Consider the following 27500-nt stretch of genomic DNA (forward strand, 5'->3'; position numbering starts at 1 on the left):
GGATGTGGCAAAACCTCAACGCCGTCCAGTTCTTCAAACTTATCTTTTGTCCTCCTGGCAGTGTGTGACTTGGCATTGTCCTGCTGCACCAAATCGCGCTTTCGATTGATCAGAGTCGGATACTTTTGCTTCAACTTTTCGTACAGCAAAGTGAGATCGCCGCATATGCAATTATTCCTTCACGTTCGGCAGCACAAATCTCTTCTTAAAAGTTGTAGTAGGCAGGCAGCCTCCAACTCGTATAGCGAAGGAGGAAAAGAACGTGAAAAAAAAACGTGACATCTTTGCCGTTGCGTCCATCGCCAAACCGGAAGCGGCGAAGGTTTAAATTAAGGCTAGTCTTTCGAACAAAGGGGGTGGCTTTCGAAAATATCGGCTAAAAAAGCGACCTCTCCTTGTAGAAAAGTTCCTAGTTGAGGGTGAAGAAATGAATGTTTTTAGCCAATTTTTCGATATTTGTCGTCCGAAGGGTTGAGTTTCAAAACGGTACCGATCTCGTGAAAATCTGTCGCCTCTGTCGAATGTTTTAGGCATACATACATACATACATACATGTGATTTATATTATATACTAGCAGGGCTACCCGGCGTTGCTCGGGACCGTATAAACAAGGAAAAAACAAAAGCAGATATTGAACATATGTTTTATTCTTAGGGGAGAGGAATCTTTCATCTCAAGTTTTAGCGTTACAAACAAACATTTGTCTTTTATATATATAGATAATGACAGGTTTTTTTGGGGGCCCCCCTCGAAGATAACTGATCAGTTGACCAACTTCTAGTGGTCCGTTTGACGTGAAATTTCGATATTTGTCATCCGGTTGATGGGGTTTCGATATGATACCAAATTTGTCAAGTTTGGTTCCGTCTTTCAAAAGTTTTAGCGTTACAAACAAACATACATACACACAGACGTTTGGCTTTTATATATATAGATGCCTTGTTCAAACGAAGATTGCATTCAAAACGAGATAAAAGTTTTCGCCTTTATCTCGCCAAAATTAAGTGCCTGGTGATTGGACAAAAAAATTGTCAAATGCCATCATTCGCCCATGTATGGAGTATTGTTGCCATATTTGGGCTGGTGCATCTGCCACTAGTCTCTCGCTCCTAGACAAGGTTTAAAAGAGAGTCGCCAAACTGATAGGTCCTGAACTGTCAGCTAAACTCCAGCCTCTGCTCCATCGACGAAATGTAGCATCCCTCTGCCTGTTCTACAAGTACTTTAACGGAGAACGCTCTGATGAACTGCAAGCACTTGTGCCCCCACGACGTAAATACCCCCGACAAACTCGACAAGCAGATAAATCCCACTCCTTCACAGTAGAGATCCCTAGATGCAAGAGAGCCTTCTACTCCAGTAGTTTCTTTCCCAGAATAGCTAGATTTTGGAATTCCCTTCCGGGTCCCTGCTTGAACGATTGCACTGACATGCAGAAGTTCAAGTGCAACGTGAACCGACATCTTGCTGCCCAACTTCCTGCACAGTACCCCTGATGCTTATGTCCCCGATAGTAGCCCCCTACAACAAAGTGGCAATGTGCCTTGTGAAATTGTAATAAAAAAACATGTTAATTTATTTCCTACTAACAAGGAGACCTGGCGTTGCTCAGAATCGAATGATTATCAACGAATTTTCCACACTTCCAATATTTTTATTGTCATTGAGATCGCTGTGCACCGGGAGGAAGTTCATATGCCTCCCTGCAGTGACTTAGTTTGCAATACATTGTAGTGTACATTGCACTGTAGAGAACCTACCGTTGATTTTATTAAATTATGTTTTATATATAATGACACAAATTAAAGTTTAAAATTCAAAAGTGAAGTATCATGCTTCAATTTCCATCTAAAATAAAAACGTCCATTCCGAAAGCGACTTTGCCTTATAAAAGAGCCTACTGTTGATTTATATGCCGGGCCCTTCAGCTTGTGCGATGATAGAAATGTGATGTTAGGCTGTTTAAAGGTGTTAATTTTGGTCAAAATCGGAGTTTTTCGATTATCGGTTTTCGATACTTATCGGTGACATTCCGATACAAAACGTTTCTAAGAACACTTCCAGACATAAAGTACATTTGTGTGAAATTAAAAAAAAAAAAGTCGGCCTAGCTGTTTCGGAGTTCATAGAGAACTCTCTCTCCCTCTATCTCCCCCCCCCCCCTCTCTCTCTCTCTCTCTCTCTCTCTCTCTCTCTCTCTCTCTCTCTTTAAAACACACACATTGAGCCTTTTCTATATAAGTAGAAATAAACAAAATTGGTAAGCCTTCACTGTGGGAAGAAACTCAATCAGCAAAAAAAGAAACACGAACTTCTCACTTGCGTGCATACTAACCCTAACCCTAACCTCTAACCCCTAAACTAACCCAAACCCCATACATCACCCCCCCCCCTGACACACAAAAAAAGTCAACATATCTATCTAATTAAATTAATTTGTTTATCAAATGAGAACGTCTAGAACTTCTTGGAGTGCGTAGGAGCGTAACGGATACAGACGCGAACCCAGGGACGTGCCACCATGGTTGCGAAGTCGGTGTAGGAGGACATCGTAGGTTTTCGGAATGGAATTCGTAAGAATTATAGTGTTACAAGACCTATTTAAATAGCGAATAAATTAGCTGGTGTGAATTTTGATTTAGGGTAACCTTTAGTGCATCAGAATAACCTACTTTAAACGGAATTATATCCAAGGATGGCTAGCATAATTTAAAACGGAAGGAACCGGGTCAAACACACTAGACAACGCATATAGTCGAACGATATGGGAGGTATGATGACGTCATGTTTTTCGAGCGAGAGAAAAAACAAATTAGTCTTTCTCGAGAATGCAATATTGACAAGACACAGTCCAAGAAAGTATGAATTATTTATGTTGAATGTTATCCCGAAACTCTGTTGCGTCGCCAATTTCTCAGGAGTCATTTGTAACAGTGAGGCAAGAGTTTCGCAATCTCCATCCACATCTCTCCTGAATCTGCACTGCTTGATTCTAGTGGCAAGGAGACGTCCAGGACGACTGAAAACAATGCCGAGATAAGCAGAGAACTCATACAGCACCAGATATTTCAGTATGTACTCGTATGTCTCACTCGAACGAAGATTGCATTCAAAACGAGATAAAAGTTTCTGCCTTTATGTCGCCAAAATTAAGTGTCTGGTGATTGGACAAAAAGTTTTAGCAAATTTTAATTTATTTCGTACTAGCAAGGCGATCTGACATTGCCTGGAATTGAATGATGATCAACGAATATTCTACATTTCCAATACTTTTATTACCATTGAAATCGGTGAAATTTGTCCATTGTTCAATCAAATCGATTGATGGAGCACAGTCAGAACTGTAGGCTGGATGTGGCAGATCCTCAATGCCGTCCAGCTCTTCAAACTTGTCTTTTTGGAAACGGGTCAAACACACTAGACAAAGCATATAGTCGATGTGGGAGGTATGATGACGTCATCTTTTTCGAGCGAGAGAGAAAACAGGTTTCAAATTAGTCTTTCTCGATAATGCAATATTGACGAGACAGTCCAAGAAAATATATAATTATTTATGCTGAATGTTACCACGAAACTCTCAGGAGTAATTTGGTAGACTTAGAAGTAAATAATAATTTTTTTTTTACATGGGGGGGGGAGAGGTCACCACTTATCAAGGCCCAGGGGCCACTCGAGGATAAGTCTTAATGGGTATACATTTGTCATTGGGATTTTAGCGTAGTAAACATTAGTGGGAATTTTATAACTTGAATTACTTAGGGGGACGGTTCATCAAGAACTTGTTTACGTTGGACTTGAAGACGATCAGATTGCAGTCAGCTGGAATGCAGGCAAACGGAATAGAGTTCCACAGGCGAGCAGTTCTAAGAAAGACGCCCTGTTCATGGAATCTACGGTTAGGTGTAGACACAGATAAAGAGTGGGGAAAATTGTTGATAGTGGTTCTGGGTAGACGAGTGTTTTTTGGGGGGAGGGGACCAGATTGAAGTTCAGATGAGCACCTGCCATGAAAATAACGATAAAGCAGGGACAGGTTCGCTACGTCTCTTCTGTGGGAAAGAGGTTGCAGGGAAGAGAAAAGGGCATCCGCCACTTAGCTACGAAGTCTATTTTGAACTCTGTCAAGACATGATAAGCTGCTTCTAGCAGCTCCTGCCCAGATGTGGCAACTAACTCCATCGTTGGCCGAACCTGGTTTTTATATAGGTAGAGAATTGCATTAGTAGTGAGATATCTACTGGAGCGGTAGAAGAACCCCACCATTTTTCCAGCAACTTTGGCAATGGATTTAAGATACAATAGTCTCTCTCTCTCTCTCTCTCTTTCTCCATAAGTAATTTCTCTCCAATAAAACCTTGAAGAACTCCGCAAAGTATCATTGTGTTTTTCATACATGAATATTTTATTCGTCCAATTAAACAGATGAGACAATCACAGCCACACGTGAAACAGCGCCGACGAAAAGCAGCGACGATGCAAAGAATAGAAAACCCAGCACTTCGCACGTTTGATTTCTTATCGCTTATGAGAAGAAAAAAAAAAGTGACATTTTCGGGAAAAAGAAACAAAGGATTTTAAGATCAATCTTGCGCTGGAAGCCGATGCGGATGGAGCGTAACCTAATAATGGGAATAATCTAAGGCGAACGTCACTTCGAAGTATGTCCGTCTGCGCGTCAACGATTTTGTTAAATAAAACATAATTTAAAGACGTAAACAATCATAAGATAACTTTAACTCCCGCTCTCTCTCTCTCTCTCTCTCTCTCTCTCTCTCTCTCTCTTATGAGTAAATTCTCTCTAGTAAAACCTTGAAAAACTCAGCAAAGTCTCCATGGATTAAGGAAATTATTTTAAACATTGTATTCTTTGTTTCAAACAATAATTTTTTTTATCTTGAAAGTAATTCTTTCTAAATGAAATTTAAATATATAAACTCTAATTATATATATATATATATATATATATATATATATATATATATATATATATATATATATATATATATATATATATATATTAGTGATGGGGCGATTCCAATATTTTTATCGATTCCGATACAATTACCGATTCCGCCGGTGCTAAATTCCCGATTCCGATACAATTACCAATTCCGATTCTTTATAAATCTCTAAGATTGTTAGTTTTCCTCGATTTTTGTAAAAACACGTGTTAAATATGCAGATATTTTCCAAAACGTGACCTATCGATTTTAGTTTTACTGATTGTTTTAAAATCAATAAATATTTATCATTTTATCATTATTAACAGCAATGGAAGATTTTGCTTTAAACAAAATCAAATAAAAAAAGACAATTAAAAGAATCGTTTTGGCATCGGAAAATAGGAATCAATTTTTCCGATTCCGATATCTCAAAATCTTCCGATTTTTCCGATTTTCGATTCCAATTAATCGTCCCAACAATCATATATATATATATATATATATATATATATATAATTTTAGTAATAATAATAATATATAATACGAAATAATCATTGGTATACAAATTGTATTTAAATTTTATGCATAAATATATACGTACACTGATCCGCCATAATGGAGGATGCCCCAAATGCCCTATTTTCATTTAGTACAGCAAGATGTAGGGGAGTGCGTTAACTTTTACTTTGAATTATTTCACTTATGCTTTATCCTAATCTTATAATACCGAGTGGCTACCAAGGCGGTGTCAAAGCTAATTTTTTAAAACTTTTGGTATGATTTGACCACAGATTGAACACCGGTTTTAAACTATTATGCCAAATGTGCCACCCTTTAAAATGACCTAATAAAGGTTAATCTATTATATAAATCTCATATGTCTGTTTAAATTTATGTATGTATGTATGTATGTGTGTATGCCTAAAACTTTACACAGAAGCGACAGATTTTCACGAAATCGTTTCGAAGCTCAACTCTTCGGACAACAAATATCGAAAAATTGGCTAAAACATTAATTCCTTCACCCTCAACTGGGCACTTTTCTACGAGGAAGAGTCGCTTTTTTCTCCGATATTTTCCAAAGTCATACCCTTTTTTCGATGGACTAGTCTTAATTTAAACCTTCTACACTTCCAGTTTGGCGATGGACGCAACAGCAAAGATGTCACTTTTTTCACGTTCTTTGCTCATTTGTGGTACGGGTTTGAGCCTGCCTGCCTACTATCATTTTTTTTTTTTTTTTTTTTTGCTCAACACACACCTCCAAACACCCGGGAAACGCCGGGCACCCAGGCTAGTATGCTGTAAAACTCAACAACCGACCCAATGGTTGGCACGGTGCCATGTAGCAGAATTGCGGGATTAGAAATTTTGGAAGGACTCAAAGTTGAACTCGAAAATACTTTTTACATATGATTTTTAAATTTTCAAAAAATCGCGTAAATATTGGAAAACTTACAAGTAAGGTGTCGGATATATTATTTAATTGGAATTCATTATTTAGATGAGTATTATTTATTAATTTTTATTTATTGCAGACTATTATCCTCATCTTTTCTTAGTTGTTGTTTCACGACGTTTCGGCCAACTATTCCTCTGGCCTTCGTCAGGTGGTAACCGCGATGGATAGGAACTCTGAATCTCCTGACTGCAATTACTGCCTTCCATAGTTGTTTTCGTCTCACCACGTTTTTGCCAAGTAAGTCTCTGGCCGGCTTTGGATAGGATTGAAACCTCCATCTTCAGACAATTCTCACTTGGAACCGTAGAGATTCAACATCTCTATCAACTGCGCCACGGCCCCCGAAGAAAGCCAGTAATTGCAGTGGATGCAGTCAAGAGATTCAGAGTTCTTATCCCGTCGCGGTTACCACCTAGCGAAGGCCAGAGGAATAGTTGGCCGAAACGCCGTGAAACACCTAAGAAAAAAAACGAGGATAATAGTCCGCAACAAATAAAAAATTAATAAGGTGTCGGATATTTTGGAATTTTACAAATCAGAATCCAAGTTTGAATTTTTTTAATCCAAACAGCCGGAATCTGAATCAGATCTGGATTGAGTACTACCTAAGAGGGCACCATCTATATGTTCGATATAAATAAAATTGTTTAAATAGGCACGCTTTGAAATAAGGAATCGTAGTCGGATATATTCTTTTTTTAATTCTAGGAGTCGGATTCAGACTTATATCTTCCGACTCCACAGCCTGTCTGGTAAATAAAGTTCAAATTCCATCAACTCTATTCCGTCTACTTAACACTCGCAGACTGGCGAATTCAGTTGCAGGATCGTGGTGTCAGAGTCGGAGGTTTTAAAAGGAATCAGAGTCGAACACATGAACATATTTATGTATGATTTTTAATCTTTGGCGAATCAAGATACAGTGTTAATATTGGAAAACTTGAAAATGTCAGTGTCGAATATTTTGGAATTTTACGAGTGCGAATCGAAGTCTGAGTTTTTGGAAATTTAGGAAGCAGATTCTGAGAAGTCTCCATGTATTAGTTGAATTTTCGTTTGAATATTGGAAAGATTTAAAAATAAAAAGTCAAAACCGAATATTTTGGAATCATAGGAGCCGAAGTCGGAGTCAGTCCTTATCCATTTCGACTCCACAACCATGTTCTGTAAGTCTAATTCAAATTCGATCACATCTATTCTATTCTTTTACAATCTCTTACGAATTTGGTAGCAACATTTCGGTGCCAGAATTGTAATTTTGGAAAGGATTCGGAGTTGAACTCATAAGAATTATAGCTGTATAATATTTAGTTTGCGAAGAATCAGGGCACAGACTGAATATTAGAAGACTTAAAAATAAGGAATCGGAGCCGGATATTTTCGAATTTTAGGAGTCGGAATCACAGTTGGGAATTTTGGTCGAGTTCAAATCTTGCACGCCTGTGGAACTCTGTTCCGTCTGCCTGCTTCCCTCCGGACTACAACTTGGATGTCTTCAAGTCCAATGTTAACAAATTCCTAATGAACCGCCCCCTTAAGTAAACACTTCAGCAAATTTCCTCACTAACTTAATGTACTTGCAATAACCCTTATTCCTGAGTGGCTTCCGGGCCTTGATAAGTGGTGATCACTGTGTAAAAAAAAAAAAAAAAAAAAAAACTTAATCAAATCTGTTCTATACATTTATACTAAAAAAAAAATACTGAGAAAATCCGCCTAACCGGCCAAGATTACTATGGTATAATCACGTTGACACATCGATTCTCGTTGGATCATCGAAATTTAGCAACATCAGTTCCAGATCGGTGACCATTTAGGAATAGCAAACGCTGTATGTAGGAAGACGTCGACACCTCCTTGCAAGAGTTGCAAAACGTTAATGTCGTTATCTCCCTTGATGGGTATATACATACGACTTGGGACCGTTTGTGAATTTCAGACTCCCATGAAACTTCCTCCTTCGGGTGAATACTGCTTCAGTACAATACAGTACAAGATTATTACGCATTCATGCATTCAAGCAATCTTTCTGCATGAAAAACTGTCAACCTGACTATTGAAAAACATGGCCAAAGTATACAGGTTTTTTTTCTCTTATCATCCTATAAACTTTACTGGCCTGTTCGGCTTGTATTTAATACAAAGGTGCATCTACGTTTAAAGCCACAGTCTGGTAGATTTGGGTAGTGTAAGGTTATCCGTTAATTACTAGAGTCAGAGTCAAACTGATAAAAATGCTATGGGTATACTTTTTAGTTTTAGAAGAATCAGGATACAGTCTGAATATTGGCAATGCAATATGTTACTTAACTAAAGTCTATTGAAAAGACTTATGTGGTCCTTTTCGCACAACTGGTAATAATGAAATGATTTTTATTATGAATTAAAAAAAAACTGGGATGCCAAGCGGTGAACATTAAAAAATACATTTGAGCTTTAATAATATAAATAAATATTTACAAAAACATACTTTTGTTTTTCGTTTTTTTTTTTTTTTGAAGGGGGGTATTCAATTATAGAACTTGTATAGTTTTTAACAGGTGCTTTTAATTAACCGTTTTTCCGTAAGTAACGTGTTGACATTAACCGAGCAATAGAACCGTTTAATATTTCACAAAAATTCTCTTTACATTAGAGGGGGGCGGTGGAGAAGCGGCCGCCATAACACTCCTCGAACCTCCACCGCCCCCTAATGTAAACAGAATTTTTGTGAAATATTAAAATGCAGAAGCACTTGTTAAAAACTATACACGTGCTATAATGAAATAAGAACGAAAAACAAAAGTATGTTTTTGCAAACAGATCATGTAAACTTAGCGACAGCATCATTAGCGTCTTAAATTATGAGATTAAAAAAAATGAACGAATCTCTTAGTAAAATAACAGCGCCGGTTTTGGTGGGGTGCTGAAAACGAATATCAGTTAAATTTGTTTTATGATATGAAGAAATAAGTAGGTGGCCAAAAAGTGGGTGCTCATTTTACTTTAAATTATTACAAGCAAGTGATCCTCACTATTTGAAAAAGTAATTTCTTCATATGAAAACTACTTATCTGCTCCAAATTTAAATGTGATATTTGTTTCCAGAACCACCGAAAACCAATATCAGTCGTCATTTTAAAGTTTTGGGGGAAGTTGGAAAGAAACTTGACATTGACCATATATATATATATATGTGTGTGTGTGTGTGTGTGTGTGTGTAGTAAGAAGCAAAAGTATTTGGTACATTAGTTTCTTTCGTATTTCTCAAAACATATCAAATTAATTTGAATGAAATTTACACTAAATCTGTGAACAGATATTATCTATTTAAAAATATGAAGAAAATGGAGATATGCGTTGTTGACGAAGATTTATCACTTCCGTTATATGTTTAGATAGATAATATCTGTTCACAGATAGAGTGTAAATTTCATTAAAATTAACTTGAGATTTTTTGAGAAATACGAAAGAAACCAATGTACCAAATACTGTTGTTACTTACTGTATATATATATATATATATATATATATATATATATATATATATAATACTTACTGTATATATGCACGGCCTAAAACGAAGGGCGGGTTAAGTAGTTGTTTTTTTTTTTTAATGAATTTCTTTAAAAATCTACCAAAAATCAAGTCATTATCCAATCAACACGAAAATTTAAAATTTCACCGATTATTAAGTGAAGAATGAACATTATAATGGTGTACATTTTTTCATAATCGATATATATATATATATATATATATATTGCCAACAAACCCCTCCTCCTTTATTTGTGGATACAAATATGCTTAAAATAATTAGCCGAAACTGAGCAAAATATATTGTAGTGTGGAGAGGGTGAGCATTGTAGATAAAGCAAAAAAAAAAAAGAAAACAAAACAAAAACAAGTGCGCACGTATCAAATTTTAAGATTGAAAATCCAAATTTTGAATGTGTTTTATTTTTGATCGTTTGTGTTTTGAAGTGTGAAATTCGTTGAATATTAATAATTATTATCTTTCAGATTAGCAAAAAAAAAAAAAAAATTATATCTTTTCATTATTTTTGCGAAAAACGCTAGTTTTGAATCACAGAAAAATACATTAATAATTTTCTGTGAGTGTTAGCCGAGTATTGCTAATATACCATTAAAGAAGAAATGCTTTAAAGAATCGATATCGAAAATGAAAAAAAAATCGATAAATAACTGCGCATTTTGCTAAAAATACGATGATTTCGTTCGGCAATTTTATCAGTTTGGGTCGAAATTTTTAGTTACCAATATATAAATATATGCATGTATGTTTGCATGTCTGCCTTAAACTTTCAATAGAGGCGACGGATTTTACCAAGATCAGTATCGTTTTAAAGTTCGACCTTTCATACGACAAATATCGAAAAATTGGCTAAAAACATTAATATGTTCCCCTTCAAGTAGACACTTTTCTACAGGGGGGGGGGTCACTTTTTTCGCCGATATTTTTTAAAGTTATCCTATCCTTTAGATTGCCTAGCCTCAGTTTTAAAAAATGTCACTTCCGGTTTGGCGGTGGTCGTACCAGCATAAACGTTAAGTTTTACCCCCTTCTTTTCCTCCTTAAATATAAAAGCGAGCGTATCTGTGTATCTGTCTGTGTGTCTGTGTGTCTGTCTGTGTGTGTACATTTCCCTACGTAATAACTCTGTCAATTTTCAGTCTACAGACTCGAAATTTGATATACAGGCTACTGAGATTTGGGAAAATCGAGGTGATTGGTTTTCGGCCAGAAATTTGGCGATTAAGGGGTCAAAGTTCAATGATTTGACCTTTGAGAACTCTACCAAACAGATCTGTATAATTTTGAAGCTCGACGCTTCGGACGACAAATATCGAAAAAGGAGTGGTCGATTTTTTGTGAGCCATTTTTGCAAGTCAGTTGGGTTGAGTTTACCTAATTTTAATGTTCTGAACTTATTGTCGCGTCATGGAGTAGAGGTAAGATGTCAGGTTTTCTTTCACTTTCTTTTACATCTTCACGCCATGGGTTCGAGCCTGCCTGCCTACCATCACTTTTTTTTTTTGCTCAACACATACCTCCAATACCCAGGGTATGCCGGGCACCTAGGCTAGTTAGGCATATAAGCCAGCGTGGTGTGGTCATACAAAGGGGGTCCTATTTTAACTTCGAATATTTAGTCAGTTTATTTGTAGAGGTACGTATCCCCATACAAGAGTGCCCTGATAAACCCCTGTACAGAGAGACCTTAGATACTTGATAATGGTCTAGTAGGCATTCAAATCCCCCCTCTTTTTTTTTTTCTAGCTGAGGATGGAGCATTCTACCGGTTGCCAGATATTCAGGTCCTGGATATGACCTTAAACTATATCTGATGGTGAAGCCCCAGCTTGCGGGCTTTGGGGAGTGTGGAGCCACTCTTTAATTGCCATTGCTCCCAGGTCCACTCTGACTCAGAGTGGTAGTACCTGTTAGCGTCCCAACTATGGATTAAATAGAAACCGACTTGAAACAACAAAAAGAAATATTACATTTTTCAAAATCACTGGATTCGGCATTAAATAACCTGAAAAGGGTTGATATGCGGTAAAACAGAAACAACCAACCAACCAGATATTCACCTACTATCTCATACATTCCAACCGAGAGATCTTTTTATGATTCTAACTGTCCTTTTATGTGTAATTATTTGTATCTCTCTTGCACTTGGTTCATCAGGTATATTTGCTAGGTAGTTTTTGAAATTCTTTAACGATTCTGCTTACTCTTATAATTACTGGAATGATGGAGATCTTCCTTTTCATGTCGTACAGAAAACGTTGGTATTTCGTTATCTTTCTTGATCAGCTCTGTTTAAGCCAGCATCACTAGGGACTCTGAATAGAAAGTGATTTTACAACGGAACTCGATTACAACTGAGGGTGCTTCTTCATTATATTAGCAAAAATCGAAATACTGAATTTCAAGTGAAGCTAATGGTATCATGTCACAGTAATGAACATATCCAAAAATTACAAAAAAAACAATAATGTAGAAAATTAATTATTAATGAAAACAGTTTTCGAAAACAATTAGCAAAAATTGAATTTTGCTTAATTGGCCTAACATTTTCAAAGTTTTTCAGAAAATAATTACTTCCCTTGTTACGATTCAAATTCTCCAGTTTCTTTTTTTAACAAAACTCAATTTTGGCGCTTCTACACTATTGGGACGAAATTTCAGAAATCTTAAAACTGAATTTCACATGAAAACAAATGGTATTTATGTATTCCTCGTATTTTTAAGATGATTGTATCCAAAAATTATGAAAATCGATAAGGTAGAAAATTATTTATTAAAGAAAATAGAATTTGAAGAACATGATCGTGTTTGTTTATGTAAGACACAGGAGAGTTCACAAGGGAGGTAATTTAGTCCTGATAATTCTTGGAAAATTCAGAAAATTTTTTTGGAATTTTCCAAATGGACCCAAAGAAATTGAATCGGTGCTATATTTAATATCGCACCGATTCAATTTCTTTGGGTCCATTTGGAAAATTCCAAAAATTTTTCTGAATTTTCTTAATTATTTTCTGAATTACTTTCTGAATTATTTTCCAAATTATTTTCTGAATTATTTTTGCTCAAATAAAATCCGTATTTTTTATTTCCTGCATGCCCATGGACTTTTGGCAGGTTCACTGTATATATGTTGTTTATTTTGTTATTTGGTTTGCGTCAATCACATTGAATATTTAGAGTTACTTTTCTTGTTTATGGTTTCGTTTCAGTAATATTGAGGTCATTTCGACTGCACAATTTGGAAGCTACCATTGTAATTTATTAGAATTGACGAAAAATAACCGGTAGAAACTATTATTTTTTATCTGAAAACTCCACTTATCTACTACTGAATTTTGTCCTAATAGTGTAGAAGCACCTCAGTTTCCACTAATTTCTTTGAAAACTGTTTTCATGCGATTTTTTTTAAAAATCATATCTAAAAAAAATGTATCTTAGGGCGTAAATGTATCGTCATATTAAAAAAAATCATATTTTAGTGCAATTCATATCTCAAGGTATTAACCGTGAATGTGTAAAACAAACGAAATAAAATTTTCAAGTCACTTAAGAGGCTATGGTGTAAATACTGTGAGTCATTAATGTGTCAAGCCAATGTTTCAGATATTTTTATTCTGGCGTCAGCAAATTATAATTTTATAGTTTTATTGCTTATTGTAAATATAGAATGATTTTCTAGTGTTTGGAATTGGTGAACGAACGACTTCTTTTATTTGGAAAATTTTTCATGGCTGCATTTTTTTTTTTTTTTTTTTAATCGTGTATATCATCCTCTGTTAAAAAATATATAAAGAAACTGTCATCGTGACATTTATGAGTGAATTTCTGTTTTTTTGTTTCATTTTCGAGTTTTGAACGATTATCGGGACTCCCTAGATGACCGTCTTATGTCAGCCATTTTGTTCTCATTCTGATTTAGCAGCTCGGTAATATTTGTTTAGAACAAAAAAAAAAACGTTTAAAAATAAAATAAAACCTAAAAAAAAAATACAAAAATAAAAAAAAAACTTATCCGGGGAGGTAGAAGAGTAACTTCTTTTGCCTCTAATGACATTTATTTGTGATATATTTGTTTATCATATTTTCAGTTTGTTGTCTATAAAAATGTCTTTTCTTTTTAATTTGACAAACTTTAATATGTATTATTTCCTAGATTATTATAAACTGGGGATTTTTTTTAATTGTGCCAATTGTTACAATCCTAATTTTTTTTATAATTATGTTGACAAATTTTTCACATTGAGATTTTTTTTCTTTATTATTTTTATTTATGAATAGGTTTTTCTTTCTCTCTTTTAGATATAAAGAAAAACCTATTTATAAATATGCGCTGGTTGAAATATTTATAATTTGTTTTTTTTTGTGCTGACAAAATATGACTCCGTGATAGTATATGGAAGTCAATTTTGTCAGTAAACAATATCTGGAAATTTCAATTTTCTCTTGTTTCAAAAAATAACATTTGTTGATGGACAAAATTAGGAATTTAGATTGTTTCTGTTATCTCTGTCAAGTGAGAATTTTTTTGTGTCGTTATTTTTGTCTAGTAAACATTTCTCATGTAATATAAATGTTTTAAAAATTTAATATATAGACTTTTTTAATTTGATATGCAGACTTTTCAAAAAATTTCATATGTAGATTTTTTTAATTTGATATGTAGACTTTTTTACAATTTGATATTCAGACGTTTTTAAAAAAAATTGATAGACCTTTTTTTAATTTGATATGTAGACTTCTTTAAATTTGATATGCAGATATTTTTTTAAATTTGATATACTTTTTAAAAAATTTGATATAGAATTTTTTTTTTTAAATTGATATATAGACTATTTTCTTTGTAAATTTGATATATAAACCTTTTTCTTTTTAAATTTTAATTCCTCAAATTTAATTTGCTAGGAATGTCTATTTATGAATTTCTCAGTATAATTTTCATGAAAACAAGAAAGTAAGTTTTATTTTAAGCAGAAATTTTTCCTTAACATAAGCTGCGTCAATTAAATATTTTATTAAAGATCTTTACATCAAATGGTTTTATGCCTTGTCTGGAGAGATTTGGGTTAATTACTTAAAAACAAGTGTTGCATCCGTCCGGTCCTTGGTTAATGATGGAGAAATCCTTCTAGACAGTGACAGCTTTTAATTTTTATTCTAATCAATAGTATTTAATTGTATATTTTGCCATGAAAACTGTTTGCTCCTCAGTTAGTGAAGAAATGCTTATAGACTAAGGTAATTTTAATTTTTTCCCCCAATCAAGAATGCACTTTATTTTTGGTTGAGGGCTGGATTTTCTCATACTAAAAATGAGATTGTGCCTTACTGTGGGGAGGCTTTCATAACTATACCTTTTCCGTATTGTAACCATTGCATAATACTTGGTTATATGAAAAATCGTCAGTTGAATGTTGACGAAATAGAAATAAAATAATTGAATGAACGTTAATTCAGAAATCTTTTCGTAACATGGGGAGGAGGGGCAGGCAGACACAAAAAAAAGTATCCTAATAAAATTAATGGAATTAGTTTTTAAAGAAATTATAAAAATGTAGATCAGTGTTTTTTGTAAGCAGTCTTATATTCTTAGAAGCAGTCGAACGTTTTTTTTTTGTAACGGGTAAACGTAATATTGTCGCATTGTTTCTTGAAAATGATGTCTATTCGTTTAGAAATCGTGTATTCTAATATTCGTTAATTCCAAATAATCGTATCAGAAGTAACTGTAAACTTGGCAAGGGAGATATCGTTATTTCACAGAGTGTTGTAGTAAGGACTAAAATGAAATGTATGGGAAGAAAAACTGAACACGGATGGTATTGCATCAGAAGTTGTTCCTAATGCACAGCAATTCCCAATTATGTTGAGGGTAGTATGAGGAGAAAACAGTGGGTGAAAATTATGCTCCCACTGTTAAACATGTTGTAGTTTAGAATGTGACACTCCTAGGAATTAATAAGCGAACAATAATTTGCACAAACACGACAACATATAGTGTCTATTAGCCTGGTTCTATTGAATTTATAGGTGGCGTCTGTGGTTACAAACCAGCAATGGGGAAAAATTACATCTGTTTTATTATGTATAGAGATAATAAATTGTTTTATTTTTTAAATCCTTTGGGATTAGTCTTCATAATTTGGGTATTCATTCTTTTGCAGACTTATCTTCATAGTTCTTGTTTCACTATGCTTCGGCCAACTCCTCCTCTGGCCTTCTTCAAGTGATTAACCACAACAGCCCTTGTAGCACAGTGGATAGAGGTGTTGAGTATCTATGGTTCCAGGTGATCCTTGTCTGAAGATAGCAGTTTAAATCCTATCTAAGCAAGCCAGAGAATTAGTTGGCTAAAATATGCTGAGATAACAACTAATGGAAGGCAGTGATTACCTGGGGATATAGTTACAAGACTCAGCATCTCCATCCTGTTGTGGTTAATCACCTGAAGAAGGCTAGAGGATGTTGGCTGAAACGTGATGAAACAACAACCATAAAGATGAGGATAACAGTCCACAAAAGCATGAATACACATGGTATATAATGTATTATATAATCGTACAATGCAGGATATATATATTATATATATATATATATATATATATATATATATATATATATATATATATATATATATATATAAGTGAGAATGTTTGCATGTGTGAGGACACTTCTCAACCTATATGCTGAACAAATTTTTGATCTACAGATTTGAAGTTTGGTATATAGGGTATTCAAACATGTGGGAAAATTTTTAATCGGTTTTCATCCGGAGAAAAGGGCTACTGAGGGATCAAAATTGAAAAATTGGTACTTAAGGGTTATCGGGTTTTTATCTGTTTGTCAACTGTTTCATGGCTGTGCGTGTGTGAATCGTTCACATGACAGCTTTCTTATGTTGAGAATATAAGTAGGTTTGAGAATAAGTAGGTTTGAAAATATTTTTAAAGAGTGTACCCAGCTGACCTAATGGCTATCGTACTGGACTCACTGTTTCTAGGTTTCAATCTCGATCTCAGCTCGAATGATTTTTTTTGACTTACAAGAATAAAGTTTAGAAAAAAACTCTCGCTTGCACGTCTCAGTTTTTTTTTTTTCATTTTTTAAACTTTATTTTATTTTTAAAACGAATTTCACATTACGTTTAATACCTACGGCATTTCTGTTTATTATTAAACTGTTAACAAAAATATGTTACAATATCTCATTTGCACACGGTAAAAATGGCTTTCTAAATAATTTGTGTTCCGTTTTCTTTTTTTGTTTGTTTTGTTTGCTTTTCGAAATCGTTAGTATTGGGTTTAATATCATAATCAATAGAGAATTTGCTTTATAATAAATACGAAATCTGCATGAATTAAAATATATTTAAGCATATTTTATGGCTGAGCAACGTCGGGCTGCCTGCTAGTATATCTATAAAAGTGAACGTGTCTGTCTGTGTGTGTGTGTGTGTGTGTGTGTATGTGTGTGTTTGTGTGTGTACATTTCCCTCCGCAATAACTGTCAATTTTAAGTCTACAGACTCGAAATTTGCTATACATGCTACCGAGATTTGGGAAAATCTGTGTAATTCATTTTCGGCCAGAAAGTTGGCTATTAAGGAGTTAAAGTACAACAATTTGACCTTTGAGCACTCTACCAAACTCCTCCGATAATTTGGGGTCTACGCACTTGAAATTTTAGATATAGGTTCCTTGGACATGGATCTAACTTAATAACTTGATTTGAGTCCAAAGCAAGAAATGTTAAGGGGTCAAAGTTTAAAAAAATTGACCTCTGCGGCTTCTACTAAATTAGTCAGAAAATTTCTGGTCTAAACATTTGAAAGGTATTCAGAGAGAGGACAAGCTTTTTCATCGGTTTGGGTCGAAAATTTTTAGTTACCAATATGTAAATGTATGTATGTATGTTTGCATGTCTGTCTAAAACTTTCGATGGAGGCGACGGGTTTTCTCAAGATCAGTATTGTTTGGAAGTTTGACCTTTCCGACAACAAATATAGAAAAATTGGCTAAAAACATTAATGTCTTCAACTTCAACTGGGCACATTTCTACAGGGGGCGGGTCGCTTTTTACAAGATCAGTACCGTTTTGAAATTCGACCTTTCCGACGACAAATATCGAAAAATTGGCTAAAAACATTAATGTCTTCACTATTCAACTGGGCACTTTGCAACAGGGGGCGGATCGCTTTTTTCGCCAATATTTTTGAAAGTCCTACTCTCCTTTCTATTGTCTAGTCTAAGTTGAAACTTACGTCACCCGGTTTGGCAGTGGTTGTAACGACAAAGACGTCAGGTTTTTTTTCCCCAGTCCTTTCGTCTTTCGCGGTACAAGTTCGAGCCTGCCTTTCTACTAACACTTTTTTTTTTGCTCAACACACACATCCAAACACCCGGGCAACGCCGGGCTAACATGCTAGCATATCTAGAAAAGTGAAAATGTCTGTGTATCTGTCTGTCTGTATCTGTGTGTCTACATTTCCCTACGTAATAACTGTCAATTTTAAGTCTACAGACTCGAAATTTTATATACAGGGTACTGAGATTTGAGAAAATCGATGTGATCGGTTTCCGGCCAGAAATTTGGCGATTAAGGGGTCAAAGTTTAACAATTTGACCTTTGAGAACTCTACCAAACTTCTCCCATAATTTGGGGTCTAAATACTTGAAATTTTAGATATAGGTTCCTTGGACATGGATCTAACTTAATAACTTGATTTGAGCCCAAAACAATGAATGTTAAGCGGTCATAATAGGGGTTAAATTTTAAAAAAATTGACCTATTTGTTTTTTTTTTGCTCAGCATACACCTCCAAACACCCGGGCAACGCCGGACACCCATGCTAATATATATATATATATATATATATATACATAAAGTATATACAATCTATATATACACATATATATATACACACATTATATATAACAATATATATATATACATTATATATATGTGTGTGTGTGTGTGTGTGTGTGTGTGTGTGTGTGTGTGTGTGTGTGTCAAGTGTTTTCAATAAGCTTGCAGACTTTGTTGTACAGGCATTTTAAATTGTAGTAAACTCTTCAAAATTCAATATGTTGACCAATTTATATAATTTTAGGTTCAAATGAAATGTTGCAGCAGGAATTGAAATAAACCCTACTAAAGCCTGATAGTCAGAGTGGGTGAATTTCACAATTACAATCTGGACGTGAGAACACTTTAGAAGAACGATATGCAATAAAATTCTGTTTTAAACTTGGAATAAAATGCCGCAGAAACGTGTGGAATGCTTTAGACTGCTTTTGGAGCATCTTCCATGAATCGAGCATCCGTTTTTGAGTGGCATAAGAGATTCAAGGAAGGCAGAGAGTTTGTGAGGGATGACGAGATATGTGGGAGGAGTAAGGAAGTTAGAACGCTAGAGTGATTGTCCAAATAAGAATTTCATGGATAAAGACCGTCGTGTGTCTATAGAGACAATAAGTGCAGAGTTTGACGTCAGTGTGGGAACTGTTTATACAATTATTCGCGAGGAACTGAAGATGCGGAAGATTTGCATGAAGTTTGTCGCAAAGGTGCTCAGAGAAGATTATAAAAAAAGACAGACTGTTTGACCAATATGTGCAGCAAAACAATTCCTAACCCTCTGCATAGTCCATACATTTCTACCTGTGACTTGTTTATTCTTTAAGCTCAAAGAAAACTTTAAAGACTGTCGTTATCAGACAATCGAAGAGATGAACGAGGCTGTGACGAGGGTCATCGACACGTTCACACAAGAGGACTTCCCTAGGGCCTTTCAAAAGTGGTTGGAACGCTACAGGTGCGTCACTGCCGGAGGATATTACTTTAAAGGGGACTAGAGTTTCATGTGTGTACTATCAATAAAATCATTTTTTTACATGGTGGTCACCACTTATCAAGGCCCGGAGGCCACTCAGGGATAAGGGTTATTGCGTGTACAGTAATCAATGGGATAGTATTGCAGTAATCATTAGTATTGGAGATTTGATAGAGTGTCTTACTTAAGGAGGCGAAGGCATCCCGTATATATATATATATATATATATATATATTATATATATATATATATATAAATAAAGTCATCCACATACAGTCCTGCTTCGTTGTATATAGAAAATTTTTAATCGGATCAGATGACCTTTAGTTTTTAACCGAACATTTTGCAGTTCCTTCTTTTTTTGTTATATGAACGTCTAAATAAAAAGACGAAACATTGTGCAAACATGTTTCCTCTTGTTCAGTTTGAGGATGGTAGATATAACCAAAAAACCGATCTTCAGTCATTCTTTTCTCTATTAACACTTTTTTATATCTAACTTATTTTTAAAATATTTTCATGGCGAGTGTGAGTTTGAGTAAACACTCCTTAAACGATGAAGTTTATATAAAAAATGCTTATATTACTCAGCATATATATATATATATATATATATATATATATAGGAAATTTATTACTGTGAGTCCAGAATGAGTTTACAAATTGTTTCAGCTAGAGGAAAATCCTCATGTTCATCTATGAATTCTGACGATGCTAGTTGGATTTTTTCCTCTCTTTGAGGATTTTCCTCTAGCTGAAACAATTTGTAAACTCATTCTGGACTCACAGTAATAAATTTCCTATATACTGCTCTGACTACACATTGAGCACTCTAGTCCGGTTTTTTCACCACTGGTAAATAAATATATATATATGTCATTCACATACAGTACTGTTTCGCTGTTTCACAGCTCATCAGTGCGGCTAGACAGGCAACTACCTCAAGCCAGGATTGAAACCCGACCGTTTGTACGGCAGTCAAGGCTCCTAACCATTACGCTATTGGCAGCTGCTTGAACGAGTAGTGAGTTTAACGATGTTTTGACATCGTCCGAAATACCTCCGCTCGATTTGTTTACACAAAGAGCGTCGCTTATATGCTAATGGTAATTCGTGTTTCACTTTTCAATATGCTCAACTCAAGGTGAGGAGCATTATAGTCATCCACATACAGTACTGTTTCGCTGTTTCACAGCTCATCAGTGCGGCTAGACAGGCAACTACCTCAAGCCAGGATTGAAACCCGACCGTATGTATGATGAAAATAATGGAAATAGTATTCCAACAAAATAGAGAAATAACAAGGAACGGAACAAACCGTTTTAGGTGTTCAACGTTTCGTCTTTATTTCTTTATTTAAGTCTCGAAATAAAGACAAAACGTTAATGACAAGCCGGTTCCACAGCAGACATCCTCACTGTGATCTCTGAACGTATATACCATTCACTGGACAAAGCGGGGGAGGGCAGAGCGGTAGCTCTAGATATATCTAAGGCTTTTGACAGGGTATGGCATGAGGGTCTCCTCAGTAAAATCAGATCATACGGTATCACTGGTAGAATACTTAACATAATTAAATCCTTCTTAGATAAGAGAAAAATCCAGGTAGTCCTCGACGGTCGTACATCTAAACAATATGATATAAATGCGGGGGTGCCCCAGGGTTCTATCCTTGGACCTCTATTGTTCCTGATATTCATAAATGACCTCCCCGACAACATTGCCTTTGAGATGGGTATATATGCTGATGACACTACACTCTATGGCAGACACGACAGGAAGACGAATGAACACATTTCTAAAGAAATGGCAAAAACACTAGAGGAAGACCTCCAATCTGTAGTGGAATGGGGACAAAAGTGGTTGGTCGCGTTCAATGCTGCCAAGACTAAACTAGTTTCATTCAATAATTACAAGAAACCCTCTCTACCACCCATAGCAATGGCCAACGACTCTTTATCTGAGAGTCCATCTTTCAAACTCCTTGGCCTAACGTTCACAGGAAGCATGAGTTGGAACAATTACATTGAAGGCATTGCCAGGGCCGCTGCAAGAAAGGTAGGCTCTCTCTACCGTGCTAGAAAACTACTAACACCCGAAAGTATCCTGTACCTCTATAAGGCCACCATTCGCTCATGTATGGAGTATTGCTGCCACATCTGGGCTGGTGCATCTGCTACTAGTCTCTCGCTCCTTGACAAGGTTCAAAAGAGAATCGCAAACCTGATAGGCCCTGAACAGGCATCTAAGCTTCAGCCTCTGTCCCATCGACGAAATGTTGCATCTCTCTGCCTTTTCTACAAGTATTTTAGTGGTGAATGCTCTGACGAATTGCAATCACTTGTGCCCCCACGACGTGAGCACCCTCGACAAACCCGACAGGCTGCTAAATCCCACCCCCACACTGTAGAGATCCCTAGATGTAAAAGATCTTTTTACTCCAATAGTTTCTTCCCCAGAACCGCAAGACTCTGGAATTCCATTCCAGGTCCCTGCTTCCCCAACAGTACTGACGTGCAGAAGTTCAAGTGTAATGTGAACCGACACCTTGCTGCCCAAATCCCTACATAGTACCCCAGTAGTTGTTGCTCCTGATAGTAGCCCCCTACACCAAAGTGGCAATTCGCCTTGTTTGGGGTGAAAATGTAATAAAAGAAAAAAAAAAAATGAAAAATGAAAATACGGTTTGTTCCTTTTATATATATATATATATATATATATATATATATATATATATATATATAATGGTAACGTTTTCCCCAACTCTCGACACTATAGGAAAACAAAGCGTACATTCCTATGCAAATCTCTCGTTCTCACAATTTCAAGCTCATACTGCAGCGAATACACACATTTTGTCACCGTTTTATAAATATTATAATTTGCCCTCTGTTCTCTGAGCCATGTAATCCAATAGCGAATATTTCCTCCTCTTTAAATTTAATCCTCAATCAAAACTCGAAATCACCGTTTTGTTTTTTCAAAGTCATACTTAGCCACATGCCATTATTCAACTTCTTAAATGCCTTAATTTCATACATATTACGTTGGCGTAAAAACAAGAAAATAACGAAAGCTCCTGTTTAATTCTTAGTTTAGCAGAATCGCGTGTCACTTTCGAATACGTTCGTCCAAACAAAAACATTTTATTGCAGATCGTATTGAAACTTTTCCGACTATTATTTTACTGTTTTTAATACCAAACAATCATGTATATAAACCATTCAGCTTACGCATCAGAAAACCAGATTCCAAATTATTCACGCAAAATAATTTAACACATCTTGCATTTCTCTTAGACGTTTATGCATTTACATATACGGAAGTCCACAACAGCAGAATCCTACGTCTTTTTTCTTCGCCTATTCCTCATCACACAGACTGTTCATACACGATTGTTATGTGCTTTTTAAAAAAAAAAAAAATTAATATTACATTTTCGCCCTAAACAAAGCACAGTGCCACTTTGATGTAGAGGGATACTATTAGGGACAGGAGTTTCAGAGATAATATGTAGGGAGTTGAGCAGAAAGATGTCTGTTCACATTACACTTGAACTTCTGCATGTCAGTACAGTTCGGGAAGCAGGAACCCGGAAGGGAATTCCAAAGTCTAGCCGTTCTGGGGAAGAAACTATTTCAGTAGAAGACTTTCTTACATCTAGGGATCTCTACTTTGTAGGGGTGTCGGATTTGTCAGGGTATTTACGTCGAGGGGTACAAGGGCTAGTAGTTCGTCGGAGCATTCACCATTAAAATACTTGTAAAACAAGTAGAGGGATGCAATATTTCGTCGATGGGTTAGAGGTTGAAGCTTAGATGACAGTTCAGGACATATCAGGTTGGCGACTCTCTTTTGAACCCTGTCCAGGAGTGAGAGACTAGTAGCAGATACACCATCTGAAATGTGACAATAATGCTTGATACATGGGCGAATGGTGGCCTTGTAGAGGATACTTTCAGGCATACGTAACTTTCTAGCATGGTAGAGAGAGCCCACGTTTTTCGCAGCAGCCTTGGAAATGCTCTCGATGTATCTGTTCCAACTCATGTTCCTTGTGAACGTTAAGCCGAGAAGTTCGAAAGAAGTACTTTCAGGTAATGTATCTTTAGCCATAGCTATTTGTGGCGGAGAAAGTTTCTTGTAGTTTTTGAAGGAAACAAGTTTAGTCTTGGCAGTATTGAATGCGACCATCCATTTTGTCCTTATTCCATTATAGATTAGAGGTCATCCTCTAATGTTTTCTGCCATTTCCTTTGATATGTGTTCATTCGTTTTTCCTTTATCGCAATTGTAGCACCTGATATTTTTGTAAGGGCAATCCTTTTCCAAATGTTTTTCATCACATCTTCTGCAATTATTACCTGATACTGTCTTTTTATAATTCCTTTGATTATTATCGTAATTTCGTTTTCTGTGGTTATTATAATTTGAGTATTTATAATTTGGGTAGCTTTTTTAATTTTGACTAGTCTCAAAATTTCTTTGTCCTGAGTTTCTGGCAGTTTTTTTAAATCTTCCTAATGCACGACACTCCTGCTTCTTCTATATTCCTGGAATCTTTAGTGATACTACCCTTTGGTAATCTGCTAATTTCTGCAATGTCAGGCCTTGTTCTGTCTCTAATTTTGAGAGAACGCGTCTTCGGATCTCTGAATTTTTTGTGGATACTTGACTCTGTGCAAAGATTAAGCATTTGAAACGTCCACCGTGAGTTCCGATAATTTGAAGTTGTCGCAGTTTTGTTTACTACTGACGCGTATGTCAGGTAGTCCTGTTCAGTTTTCTTAAGATTCATACATTACCATCTCTTGTGGAAAAGAGACATGTTCGGTCCGAATAACCCCTTAAGAAGCTTTACGGTCTCAGCGAAATCTAACTGATTCGTGCTCCTTGACAATATTAAATCAACAAATTTGCAATGTTTACTGGTACCAAGCTTTCGAAGTAATAAAATTACTTTTTTTTTCAATTTGGCCAGTTTTCGCAGTCTGTTTCGAAAATATCTTCATACCTCTTGAAGTATGGATCAAAAGTTTTATCCTCTTCCGGTACGTATGTGAACACATCTATGCTGTTAACAATTTTGTGTTGAAGATTGTATTACTTTATTGTATGGAATTAGCTGTTAATCTTTCTAATAGTTCTTTCTGTTCAAGTTGCATCTGCACGAACCTTTCTACCTGCCTTTCTAGGCATTTTATGAGTCGCTCATTTTGTCTTTCGTCTCTTTCTGCGTATAGCGTTTGCTGTTTTCTTTTTGTAACATCTGCTGATTCTGCATGAACTGTCATTATTTTAGCAAATTCCTCTATCTTGTTTTTTTTATTTCAAAGATTATAAAAATCAGTCTATTTTACTAATTCACTTTTTACAATAACTACGAACAACCGTTTTTTTAGGTTCGCTTTTTTTTTTCTTTTTTTTTTGTGTCAACCGAATTCTATCGATATTTTATTTTTTGCGTTGAACCTTTCTTTTTCCCTTTTTCTATTGAGGGATAACAAAAAATGTTTTTTAATTTTTTTCTCTTAATCCGTTAAGTTTTGATTATGTACAAGGAAAAAAAATCCTTTCTTGGTACAGCTGAAAAAAAAAAATCACTTTTATCCTTCAAGACAACTTGCATAAATTTGTTCACAGTGTACTAGCGAAAACACCTTTTTTTCTTTGACTTTCGTAGTTACTTTGAAATGGTTATTAGTATTTTGCCTTCAAGTATCCAGCGTTCGAATATCTCACTAGACAATTTTATAGTTACCTTCGTTTGTTTTTTTTGTTTTGAGTAAATCTTCGCTCGACAAATTTTGTAGTTACTTTCGTTTGTTTTTCTTTTCTTTTTTTTCCGACCGTGATAACTTTCCGCGTTAATTATTTTTTCGAATACTGTGTTGTGTCGAACAGTGAATTCTCGAGTAAATCTTTTTCAAAATCCTCGATGTTACTGTTGTGTTCAAACAGTAGTTTTTTCCCCTTCGAGTACGTTTTTTTCTCTCAATCTTTCTCGAGTACGTATTTTTAGTACACCACTGTTGAATTTAGTAGTGGATTTTCCCGCGTAAGTCTTTTTTCGAATTCTCGAGGCCACTGTTGTGTTTACTAGTGGATTTTATCATGCGTAAGTCTTTTTTTTTTTTTTTTTTTGAATTCTCGACGCTGTTGCTGTTGTGTTTTAATAATGGATTTTGTCCCGCGTAAGTCTTTTTTCGAATTCCCATCGTCACTGTTGTGTCTGCAAAAATAATTAACAAGAACACGAAAGTAAAGGTATACAATAATATATTAGAAAGAAAAGTTATATACATATTTACATGTCTTCAGATATACTTCAGTTGGAGATATGCTATGCCGGCAGGTGGCGTGTTGCGGCAGCATAAGCGTCTTGCCTATTTGACGGTCGTTGCCGGACCCCTCCGATATTGGTGATTGATACCTTGTTAATGTTCATTATTGGGCGTCTCCACAACAGTTCTGATCATATGAGAGTGTGGTAGCCCCCTTTCTTGAAATTCAATAACAAACATTTGCGAATAGCCCAGTACATGTCTGTCTTTAATATCTTTCAAAAGTTCAGCTAGATGTGCACGATACACATGTGATATTAAGTCAGGTTGATTTCCTGTAAGTTCTGATGACCCAAAGTTGTTTGCTATTTCAGGACATCTTGGATCACACGTTTATGTAAGGTATACGTCTGGTTTTCCGTGTTTACAGAAAACTGATTTATACTAATTGCTTTCTACTAATTTCAACATGGCATGTAAGTAGATAATAATGTTTTCACCTGGAATATGCAGGTATAAAAGAACCCTAATTAACAAAATCGCACTATGATTTTGCTTATTTCGATATGACATATAAGTAGGTAATAATGTTTTCACCTGAAATGCGTAGGTTTAAAAGATGATAATAAAAGATTTAAATGTAAATATTTCGACATGGTACTTACGTAGGTAATAAGGTTTTCACTTGCAATGCATTGGGATTTTGTACTAATTTCAACATGACATATAAGTAGGTAATGATGTTTTCACCTGAAATGCGAAGGATCCTTAAACAACAAAAGAACTATATGATTTTACGTATTTCGACATAACACTTAATTAGATAATAATGTTTTCACCTGAAATGCATTGTAAATGTACTTTATGTTTCTGGTAGTGGTTTTAGCATGATTATCTCAGAATGTCAACGACAAGTAATCGAAAAAAAAACCCAGATTATAGAAGGAACAGGTGATTTTCACTAAAGTTAACACCTTATACAACCTAACATCACAAGTGCATTTGAGAAGTTTGGTGCTTGCGCACTGATTGAACCGCGCTATTTTTAAATAGTATTTTCAGGTTTAATTAAAGTTTTACGATATTTTTTTTTAATTAAATTGTTAGGCGAAAATACAAAATAGTGACAAAATATTCTCCTCTCCCCATGTTAAGAGCGACTTCCTAAATAGTAATGTTATTATTTCAGCACGGTTCGCACCAGTACCAGAAGTTTTATCATCGCACAAGCAGAAAGGCTTGCCATATAAAATCAATAGTAGGTTCTTTAATATGAAAGGAGCGCGTTCGAAATGAATGTTTCTGTTTCGAGAACGATTGAACCATGATACTTGAATTTTACATTTTTGTTTTTAATTCAAGACATTATCATCGCACAAGTAGAAAGGCTCGGCATATAAATCAACGTCCTTTGATATGACAAAGACGCGTTCGAAATGGATGTTT

At 35.3% G+C, this 27500-nt stretch overlaps 1 protein-coding gene across 1 annotated transcript in view; it reads right to left on the reverse strand.

Moving 5' to 3' along the window:
• The window catches only part of LOC145252522 (sodium-coupled monocarboxylate transporter 2-like), an 82138-nt gene that overhangs the window by 49245 nt on the left and 5393 nt on the right, over positions 1-27500 (reverse strand). The window lies entirely within an intron of this gene.

This window comes from Euprymna scolopes, chromosome 29 (genome assembly GCF_053919585.1).
Source record: "Euprymna scolopes isolate OS-2025 chromosome 29, ASM5391958v1, whole genome shotgun sequence".
NCBI classification, from domain to species: domain Eukaryota; kingdom Metazoa; phylum Mollusca; class Cephalopoda; order Sepiida; family Sepiolidae; genus Euprymna; species Euprymna scolopes.